Below are 11,109 nucleotides of genomic sequence, written 5' to 3' on the forward strand. Positions count from 1 at the left end.
GTTATTTTATTGTCGTGAATTGTTCTGTATCGCAGTAAAAGGTTAAAACTCAAAATACCGCAAAATATGGAGTAGGAATTACAATTATCCCGACTTGATTAACTCAGACTCAGACTCTAGGTATTTATTTATTTATTTTCAAGGGTATTTTCATAGTTCTAGTGACAGCTTAGCGAGGACTGCATCGTTAACAGCACAAATACTCACAGGAACTTGACCAATCATCTCTGTGACCTTTGAGAATAATCGTGATGAAAGCCAGATTGTACAAACAGTTATAACAGAAACACAAACCATTTATGATACCAGCTGAGAGGATGACCTTGAAACAGCTTCGTTCACAGCAGACAGATGGCGCGCGAGTACTGACTCCTGCTTCGGAAAGTTCATGTATGTTAGCACGTTGTTCATCTAGGTTATTTATGGTTCACTAGCAAATATTTCACTTAGCAATGAGGATACGTAAGGGTGTACAAGTGTGTGGTCTGTGTGCGCAGGAAGTGGTGATGCTGCTAATGCAAGTGGGTAGAAAGACTTGTGATCATATTCTGAAACATTCTACGCCACACCTCATTCAAAAGGCTCTAGCTAAAGTTACACGTGTTTCTAAGAGTGCTTTCATGGTTCTCGCGACAGATATACGAGATTTCTACATTATCAGCAGGAGAAACAGTCTTGAGAACCTGGCTAATTATCTCTCTGGCCTTTGAAAGTGGTCGACTTAAGAGAGCAAAGCGTTTCAGATTACGGGATTGAACCAGTGAAGAAGGAGGAGGAGGAGGGAGAAGAGTGGGAGAGACTTGAGATGAGGTACGGACCACCAGGCTGCTTATCTCCAGTCCGTGTCCGTGTTTTGTGTAGTGTACGTGGCTTAGTGGACGAAGATGAATGAGAAGTAGTAGTAGTAGTAGTAGTAGTAGTAGCAAGAGGAAGAGGACTAAGAAGATTCAAGAGAAGGAAATAATTACGAGAAATGCATCAGAAACAGGTATGTCTTCAAAAGTACTCGTTTTTATTTATCTAGTTACCTGTTGTTGCCTCGTTATGGTGTGCAAGGTTGTAGTTAAGGGCATACTTAAAAAAAAAAAGCATAATTGAAGTCTCCAGGAACTGCCGTTGTGAAAGTAGTCTTATTTTTTTCTTTTCTTTCTTTTCTTTCTTTCAGGAGCTGCCCTTGTGTAAGTAATCTTTTTGTGCTGTCCTATTTTTCTTCTCTTCCTTTCTTTTTCTTTCTTTTCTTCCTTTCTTTCTTCTCTCCTTGCGGTAATGCCTTGTTTTTGCTTTTTCTTTCCTTCTTTCTTTTCTCTTTTTCTTTGCTTTATTTTCTTCCTTTCGTTCTTTCTTTTTCCTTTTCCATCTTTTTTTTTCTTCTTTCGTCCATTTTTCTCCTTTCTCTTCCTTTTCTCTTTTCTTTTTTTTTCCCCTTTCTCTTTTTTCCCTTCTTTCCGTTCTTTTCTTTCTTTTTGCCTTCTTTCTTCTTTGTTTTGTATCACGCATCTCTTTCGTCTTATCTCCTTCCATGCGTTCAATTCCCTGGGTAAATAACTCCATGCATTCCTGTTTCCTTTACCCCCACTTTTTTTTTTTTTTTAGCAAGCTCAATTTCAGTTTTTTTTTCTTGATATTTTTTTTTTCAGGGTATTTCCAAATATTAGTATGCACAACTGTGAATAGTTATGTAATTTTACGAGGACGAGAGAGTTATAATTGCTTGAGAGAGAGAGAGAGAGAGAGAGAGAGAGAGAGAGAGAGAGAGAGAGAGAGAGAGAGAGAGAGAGAGAGAGTTTCAACAAAATATTCACCTTCAGTAGAAGTTTGAATGAAATATACCAACTGATGACGTGGTATTGTTGGTAGCTGTGGTGGTGGTGGTGGTGGTAGTGGTGGTGGTAGTGGTGGAAATTGGAATGAATGTCTTTGAGTGGGAGGCAGTGATGGTGGTGGTGATGGTGGTGGTGGTGGTGGTGGTGGTGGTGGTGGCGTGGGACGAGGACAAAAGACTGGAATAAGAAAGATTGATGAGATGTGCAATAATGGAGAGAGAGAGAGAGAGAGAGAGAGAGAGAGAGAGAGAGAGAGAGAGAGAGAGAGAGAGAGAGAGAGAGAGAGAGAGGAGAGAGAGAGAGAGAGAGAGAGAGAGAGAGAGAGAGAGAGAGAGAGAGAGAGAGAGAGAGAGAGAGAGTACTTGGATCTCACAAGGAAAGGGAGCAGGAGAAAGACACATAACTTAGAACTTCAGAATATTAGACTTAACTTGACTAAATGCTAAGTTATAGATACCAATTAGTGACCAGGAGGAGGAGATGATGAGCACTTCCTGGAGCAGCCGAGACTTGTTGGGTTGGGAATATCTACTGCACAAGGAGGAAAGAAAGACGACAAGTGAAGGAAAGTAGTTGGAGATCGAGGATGAATTAGATAAGGAACAAAATTGAAAATAGATATCGTACAGAGGTCCATGAAGGGAGATAAAAGAATGAAAAAAAAAGAAGTGAAGGAAAGAAGTTAAGATAAGATTGAGGGCAGAGTATTTAGAAAAGATACAAAACTGAAAAAAAAAATCAGATATGGAATATGAACACAAGAACATAAAAAAAAAGAAAAAATAAGGGAAGCTGCAAGGTCTACACGTGGCAGTCCCTGTATGAAATATACCTACCTATTTCCACCTATCATTCCCATCCATAAATCTGTCTAATTCTCTCTTAAAGCACCCTAATGACTCAGCACTAACAACTTGATTACTGAGTCCGTTCCATTCATCTTTCACTCCATTTGAGAACCAGTTCCTTTCTATCTCTTTTTTTTAAACCTAAGAGAGGGAGATAAAGGAAGGAAAGGAAGAGGAGGAGAAATGAAAGAGAGCAGCTGGGACAAGATCGTGGACAGACCAGATAACATCGAAAGATAAGCACTAGATACAAACAAAGTGAGAAAGAAAACGGATTAGATAAGAAAAAAAAGAACTGGATGTGAACGAGATAAGAACTAGCTAAGAATAAAAAAAAAACAGACTAGATAAGATAGAGAAGAACACAAAAGAGCAAAATATGAACCAGATAAGAACTAGAAAAGAACAAAACGGACGAAACCCAAACAGATACAGGACAGAGATCAGTGCGTGAAGATGATGGAAAGCAAAGACAGTTTCCCTTCAACTTCAAATCGATGCCAGCAGAAGAAGGCCATTCAACTCGAGAGATTTCAGAACTTGGAGGAAAAATTTCTGAGTCAACGGTGTAATTCGACAAACTGAAGAAACGTGACATCCAGCTTCCAGACCAAAAGGCGGCTCCTGGAACGCTCTGATAAGGCTCCACAGTGTCTCGTGTTTTCTTTCCTGGAAATGGAATGAACCTGAAAACGCATACCTGCCTAGAAGCCTGCATTCCATTTTTGAAGAGTTCCTTAACGTATGTCTTCAGATGATTTGGAAAACATAAATAGAGGAGACTTTCATATGGAAGAGAAAAATATCTAAAGACTTCAGGAGGAGGAGGAGGAGGAGGAGGAGGAGGAGGAGGAGGAGGAGGAGGAGGTTGAGGAGGAAGACGATGAGGAGGAGGAGAAAATAAGGGATAGAACTGGGGATAGAAAGAAGAGGAGGAGGTCGAAAGATAGAGTGCTAGAGTAGTAGTAGTAGTAGTAGTAGTAGTAGTAGTAGTAATAGTAGTAGTAGTAGCAGGAGGAGGAGGAGGAGGAACTAAAGAGGTATATAGAAAAAAAAACTTACAGAAAAAGTGTTGTAGTAATAGTTGTAGTAGTAGTAGTAGTAGTAGTAGTAATAGTAGTAGTAATAGGAGCAGAAACGGAAGTAAAATGATGAAAAGTAAAGAGGCATAAAAAAAAAAAAAACTTAGGTTAGAAAATTTTGTTAACCATATCTTATAATTTAAAATCGTTTGCCTTGTTTGAACTTCGGCAATCTGGTTCATTTTTGTTGGGAAAGAATGAAGTTTATTTTTCTACATTTCCTCCCCCAGTGGCTGCAGGATCGGGATCACATGGAGGCCTTTCTAACCACCACCACCACCACCACCACCACCACAACCAGAAGTACTAAGGACAAAGGTAAATAACTCAAATCGTTATCTTATTTTTTGCGTATTTCATTTTATCATTCTATTATTCTTTATGAACGTTTGTGTCCAGCTGTGTTAAGGCTCCTGTGGTTCACGAGACTCCCTTTTCACCAATGACGCGTATGGGAGCGTGTTGTATTTTGAATCATAACGAGAAACACCTCTGAGCTGCATCTCCACTGCATTCAAAAGGTTCTAGTTGTGGTTACACGATTTGTGAAGTATCTTTTTATTGTTCCAGTGACAGATTAATAAGATTCCTACATTATTAACAGGAGAAACACTCTTGAAAATCCGGCTAATCGTCTCTATGGCTTTGGAAAATAGTGGTGTTGAAAGAGCAAAGTTTTTCAGAATACGGTACTTTCGAAAGGGTGTAGTTGAAGTTACCTGGGTTTTGAAGGGTGATTTTTTTTACCGTTTTAGTGACAGATTAATAAGATTCCTACATTATTAACAGGGGAAACACTCTTGAGAACCCAGCTAATAATTTCTGTGCCCTTGGAAAATTGTCCTGGTGAGAGAGCAAAACGTTTCTGAATACTGGTCTGTGTTTTTATCCCACTCTCCTCCTTCCGTGTGGAATTGCCAGGCTGGTATATACAAACAGACAGATTGTTCTTTATACTGTTGACAATGATCAGTTTGTTTTGTGTTTCTAGGGACGTGAGTTTGAGAGTTACTATGTTTCCCTGTTCAGATTTCTTTATTTACTTGTTGAAAGAGGGATGGATCGAGAAGCGAGATCCATTTTCCTTATCTTCTCGTGCTGTTGAAGGAGGAATTGATATGAAAGTGAGTTTTTTTTCACGTTTTCATTGCCTTGTTTTTTTTTTTTTTTTCGTTAGTTACCGGTGCTTCGGGAGGGACGAGTTGTAAAGGCAGTTACATTTTCCGTATCTTTCTGTGCTTTTGAAGAAGGAACTGATCTAAAGAATGAGACAAGATTTTATTAAGGTGGATGCTGAAACTCCAAGTTCATAAAAAGAACCCAAGCGACAGGTGAAGTTTAAAAAGGTTTACCTTCTAAAAACTCATTTTCTCTAAAGTGCTTTTGTAGAAAACGAAAAAATTGCAAGCGCAAACTCTTATACACAACACCATATTTTGCACCGGCTCGTCTTCTCACACACACTAACTTTCTAACGCCACAGAGATGATCATTGAAGTTCCCGTGCTGGTTTCTTTCACTTGTAATGCAGAGTGGTTCTTAAAGTATCACTCTAACCAAGAAAACCTCCTTGAAAACCCCTCTGACTTCCACTACAGGGTGTTAAAATTAGAGGTTTTATACCAAAGCGTTTCAAGGTAGGAACGCGAGTGAGAAGTTGAGGGTTACAATTCCTTCCTTCTTTATGTTACCTAGACTTCATCATTTGATATACATAGTCATTTGAATATTTGTGAAAGAAAAAAAAGGTTGGATCTTAAGGTTTACAAGGCCTCTCTCTCTCTCTCTCTCTCTCTCTCTCTCTCTCTCTCTCTCTCTCTCTCTCTCTCTCTCTCTCTCTCTCTTGGGATGCAAAGTCGTAACATTCCTGCGGTTCTGAAGACTCATTAACAGGCTTATTAGGAGGCTGTGACGGACCCCACCTCCCCCTTTCCCCTCCCCCTCATCTCTCCCCCTCACCCCTCACCCCCGTCCCCCTCCCTACCCCCACAGTCACACTCCACTCTCCCCACTCGTGTCATTCTTGTGGTGCTCCTGACATGTTTTTCTTTCCTTCTTCCTTCCTTCTCCTCCTTATCTTCCTCCTCCTCCTCCTCCTCCTCTTCTTCTTCCTTTTCCTTCTCTTCTTTTGGACTTTTCATTCCTTTTTCCCTTCTCTTCTTTTTTCTCCTCATCATTTTCCTCCATAGTTATCTTCTCTTCCTCCTCCTCCTCCTCCTCCTCATCCTCCTCCTCCTCCTCCTCCTCCTCCTTCTCCTCCTCCTCCTCCTCCTCTTCCTCGTCTCGTCACCTGGCTGAGATTTAGTGGAAGTGACGCAGGTGCTTCTCAGGTGACCACAAGAATGAACACCTGGGGCAGACTACTCCCTCCTCCACCTACCTGGTCTGTGGAGGGAAGGGTGGAGGAATGTGGAATGTGGATGTTTTGCTTGTTATTCTGAATTCGTGGAAGGAAATTGGGTTGATGTGTATAGGGGAAGATCATTATCATCATCATCATCGTTATCATCGTCACCATCATTATCATCATCACCATCACCACCATTATCACGCTCATCATGCCATCTACTTCTTGTTCTGCATCTTTTTTTTTTTTGTGAGAGAGAGAGAGAGAGAGAGAGAGAGAGAGAGAGAGAGAGAGAGAGAGAGAGAGAGAGAGAGAGAGAGAGAGAGAGAGATAGAGAGAGAGAGAGAGCGTCACAAACAAGCAGAGACAAACAAACCAACCAACAAGCAAAATTAAACAAACAAAAAGAGATAAACAAACACACACACACACACACACACACACACACACACACACACACACACACACACACACAAACAAACACACATACACACACAAACCGAAACCAGAACGTACACAACCAGAACAGCCGGAAACAAGCGAGAGATGAACAAGGTGCTAAATAAGTATAATAACAACCCTTTGAGCACCCGTGAAATATCCCTCCGCCTCACTGTTACGCAATGTACAACGGCGTCCCTGTACTCGTCCGCGCCATAAACTAGTACTGGTATAATTAAGGCCTGAGGTGGATGTGAAGAAGGGGGGGGGGTGGATGGGTGGGTGTTGATGGCGGAATGGGGGATGGGATTAAGAGAGAGAGAGAGAGAGAGAGAGAGAGAGAGAGAGAGAGAGAGAGATAGGGACAGAGATAGGGAGAGAGAGAGATTGCTGAGTCGATTACTAAATGAATAAAGAAAATGTACTGTAGTGGAAATGAAATGGAAGGAAAATAAAAGAAAAAATGAAGGAAAAAAAACCTTGATGAAAAATATGTACATAGGAAAACAATTATAAGGTAACAAAGGGGAAAAATAAAGAAATAACACTTTTCTTCCTTAAAAAAAAGAAAACGAAAGAAAACACAAAAGGACTTAAACACAAAGCAATTATAAACAAACAAACAAATAAACAGACACGAACAGGTAACACATTAAAAAAAAGAAAAAAAAAAAAACAAATATATCAAAGAAAACGAGAACACACCACCAAACAAAGAAAACGGAAGGAACAAAGCAAAAAAAAAAAATAAATAAATAAATAAAATAAATAAATAAAATAAATAAAAAAAAACATACCCAAGAAAACAAAATTACACCACCAAACAAAGAAAACGGAACGAGAAAACAAATATATCAACAATCAAACCGTACAATCCAAACGAAAAAGAAAAAAAAAAGAAAAAAGACAAAAATAGAGATGAATGCAAATAGAGGAACATAAGGGACAGTGATAGACAAACAGACACGTAGGAGAAGCATGAATAGGACAGCTGGGTGGATGGAACAGCTGCTAATGGATATATAGGAGCATAATAGCACGTAATAAACAAAGATGAAAGCTTCTAATTTACGGGCGATGGAACAGGACTCACTGGAAGAAGGAAGAGGAGGAGGAGAAGGAGGAAGAGGAGGAGGAGGAGGAGGGGGGAAGTGGGAAAAGAGAAGAAGGATAATGAAAAAGAGGAGGAGGAGGAGGAGGAGGAGGATGTTTGTCTAGAGGAGGATAAGGAGGAAAAAAAGGCAGATAGGAGGAGGAGGAGGAAAAGAAACATAAGGAAAAGGGGTGGGGGAGGAGAAGAAAGAAGATTGACTGGAGGAAGAGGAGACAGGATGTTTGAATAAAGAAGTAAATGAAGAAGAAGAAGAAGAAGAAGAAGAAGAAGAAGAAGAAGAAGAAGAAGAAACAACAACTCAGAGAAAGAAAACGAATCATTACTGCACTGTCCCAAAGATTTAAAAAAACGTACAAAAAATCTCAGCACCCGATTTACAAGTCAAGTGATGGCGAATTCTTTATATTTCATTATATCTGACTGGATTACTGTGTGTTTTATGGTGATTTATGGAGATGGATCATTGTCTCACCTGCCTTACCCGCTCACCTGCCCCACTCACCTACTGCTCATTAAGAAGGTGTAGGTGACAGGCTGCCTCTGAAATACCAGATGGAAGGAGGAATTATGTATGTTCAAAGGGAAGAAAAAAAAAAAAAAAAGGGTATTGTTTTATATATCTGTTTTGAGTTTATTTTTGTTTTCTTTATTTGTTTATCTGTTTATTGCTGTTTTTTTCTGTATTTTTTTTTTTTGTGTGTGAGTCTGTTTATCTTCGTTGTTCTTTCCGCTTTTTTTTATCGTTAATTTTGTCATGTTATCGTTTTTAATTTCTTTCATGTTTCTATTGTTTCTCTTGAATGGTCTTTTTTTCCCTTTTATTTTTACACTTTTATTGTTCTTTCCTTCCTTCCTTCTTTCCTTCTTACATTCTATTCCTTTTTTCTTTCTTTCTTTTTCTTTTTTCTTTCCTTCCTTCCTTCCTTGTGCTTGTTTTCTGAGATTCATGTTTTTTTTCTTTCTCTCGTTCTTTTATTGATGTTATTCCTCCTTCCTCTTACTTCCACTATTTCGTTCACTTCACTCCCTCAAACTCTTCTTTATTCCCGCCTTGCCTTCACCTCGTCTTCCTTCCTCCATTTCTTCCTTCATCACTTTACATCTGCTTTTGTTCTTTATTTCTCTACTTTTTTTTTAGCTAGTTTTCTTTATTTTTCATTGTCTTTTCCTTGCTTCTTTCCTTCTGCTTGCATCTGTTCCCTCTTTCTCACTTCATAATTTTCTTCCTCCATTCTATTCAATTTTAACAATTTTTCTATTCCTTGTCTTTACCTTCGCCTCATCTTCCTTCCTTCACTACATCTGTCCCTCCTTCCTTCGTTTAACTCGTCTTTCTTTCTGTCTTTTCATCCGTTCCTCCTCCATTCTATTCACCCCTAGCTTTTCTTATTCCTCCTTTTCTTTACCTTCGTCTCATCTTCCTTCTTACACTACACCTGTCCTTCCCTCGTCCCTCTTTTCCGTCCTGGCTCGCCTTCTCGCTACCCTCGGGAAGCCATCCATCACCTGGGAATCCTCGTAAGTGCGTGAAATTAATTGAAATTCCTAGAGTTGAGAGCTGTTATTTACCTGGTGGCGTCCTGTCTTCAGCTAAGTTAGGGTCCTGCTTTCTGGGGCTGCCGAGGTGTCTGGGGTTAGGGGGAAGGGAAATTAAGGAGAGCAGTGTGTGTGTGTTAGTGTGTGCCAGTGTGTTAACTCTGTAACTGGTGTAATCTTCGTGTGTTATCATTCCCAGCACTGGAAATGATTGTTTGCTCGGACTTGTGAAAAAAAAGAGTAGGAAATTGGTTCAGTTCCTTTCTGCGCTTTAAAAGTATTGCAGAGACTGTAGCACAAGAGTGTCTGAATAGTTGTTGTATTCTTTGTTGAAATTTACAGCCACTCGTATAAAAGAATGAGAGAAAAGGGAGTTGGTTTAATCGTTTCCAGACTCTAGCACTACTACTACTACTCAAGAGACTGCATTGCGAGAGTAAGTGTCTGAAGATATGTAAAATCATTTGTTGAAATATTCAGTTTCGTAAAAGACTCTTTGCCTAGACTCAGATAAAAGAATGAAAGAAAGGAAAGTTGGTTTAATGTTTTGCAGACTCTAATACTGCCAAAGGGACTGAATAATTGTCAAATCCTTTGTTTAAAATTCACAGCATTGTAAAAGACTGGATTATGAAAAGAGAGAGTAGGAAGTTAGTTTCAGAGAGACTTAAGTATTTGGAAAGTTGCTGCATTACATATTTTTTTCTTTACTCTACTGCCACTGTAAAAGATTGCTTGCATTGGATTACATGCAGAGAAAGAGAGAGAGAGAAAATGAAGTTAAGTGATTTCCAAAGGTTATAAAACTATCAGAGACTGTAATACAAGAGTAGGTGTTTGAAAAGTAGTTAAAATACATCTTTACCCTCTCAGCATTGTAAAAAAAAAAAAAAAGCTTGTATAGGTTAGATGAAAAGAGAGAATAGGAAGTTGGTTTAATTTTTCAAGGCCATATCAGAGAAGAGACATGTTTGGAGAGTAGTTGCAATATATCTTTACCGTCCCAGCACTCTTAAAAAATGCTTGCCTGAGCTGAGATAGAGAGAAAGAGAGAGAGAAAAAAAATAGAGTTAGTTTAATATTTCAAGGATATAAAACTAAGAGAGAATAGGTGTTTGAAAAATAGTTGCAATACATCTTTACCATCCCAGCACTCTAAAAAAAAAAGAAATTGCTTGCCTGAGCTGAGATAAAGAGAGACAGAGAAAGAGAAAAAAAAAAGAAAATAGGGAGTTTAATTTTTCAAGCCTGTAAAACGATCAGAGACAAGAGAAAGTGATTGAAAAGCTATTACATTACATTCTAACTCTCCCAGCGCTGTAAAAAATTGCTAGCATGGACTTAGATAAAGGAAGAGAGAGAGAATAGGAGGTTACATTACTTTACCAAGGCCGCTAACCCAACAAACTTTAGTACAAGAGTGTCTAAAAATATGTTGCATTCTTTGTGTAAAAACTCACAGCTTTGTAGAGACTCAGGAAATGTTTGTTGGGGGAAAAGGTGGAAGAAACTGCAGTGGTTCATTATTCTTACCTTGTTGCAGAATTCCTCCTGTTGACTTGGGTGTTTAGTGGTGATGGATTGTATGAACGAGTCTTGCAGTGTGTGTGTGTGTGTGTGTGTGTGTGTGTGTGTGTGTGTGTGTGTGTGTGTGTGTGTGTGTGTGTGTGTGTGTGTGTGTGTTAGTGAGTGAGTGGGTGAGTGTCGGTGCGTGTTTGGTGTTAAACATTGTAAGAGGAGGAGGATGAGTAGGAGGAGGACGAGGACGAGGAGGAGGAGGAGGAGGAAGAGGAAGAGGATGGGGAGTAATGACGATGAAGAGGAGGAAGATAAGAAGAGGAATTGATGCAAATAAAGAGGGGAAGCTAAGAAAATTGATAAATAGGAATGGACAAGCTAGCGGAAGAAGAAGAGGAGG

At 39.4% G+C, this 11,109-nt stretch overlaps 1 long non-coding RNA gene across 2 annotated transcripts in view; it reads left to right on the forward strand.

Annotated features, from left to right (window-relative positions):
- Positions 1-264: 264 nt before the first annotated feature.
- LOC135115119 (uncharacterized) overlaps positions 265-11,109 on the forward strand; it is a 58,234-nt gene continuing 47,389 nt past the window's right edge. For both annotated transcript variants that reach the window (XR_010275821.1, XR_010275822.1), the window contains exons 1-2: positions 265-988; positions 3,984-4,071. This is a non-coding gene — a long non-coding RNA (uncharacterized LOC135115119). The remainder of the gene's footprint in view (positions 989-3,983; positions 4,072-11,109) is intronic.

Source organism: Scylla paramamosain, chromosome 28 (genome assembly GCF_035594125.1).
Source record: "Scylla paramamosain isolate STU-SP2022 chromosome 28, ASM3559412v1, whole genome shotgun sequence".
Lineage (NCBI taxonomy): Eukaryota > Metazoa > Arthropoda > Malacostraca > Decapoda > Portunidae > Scylla > Scylla paramamosain.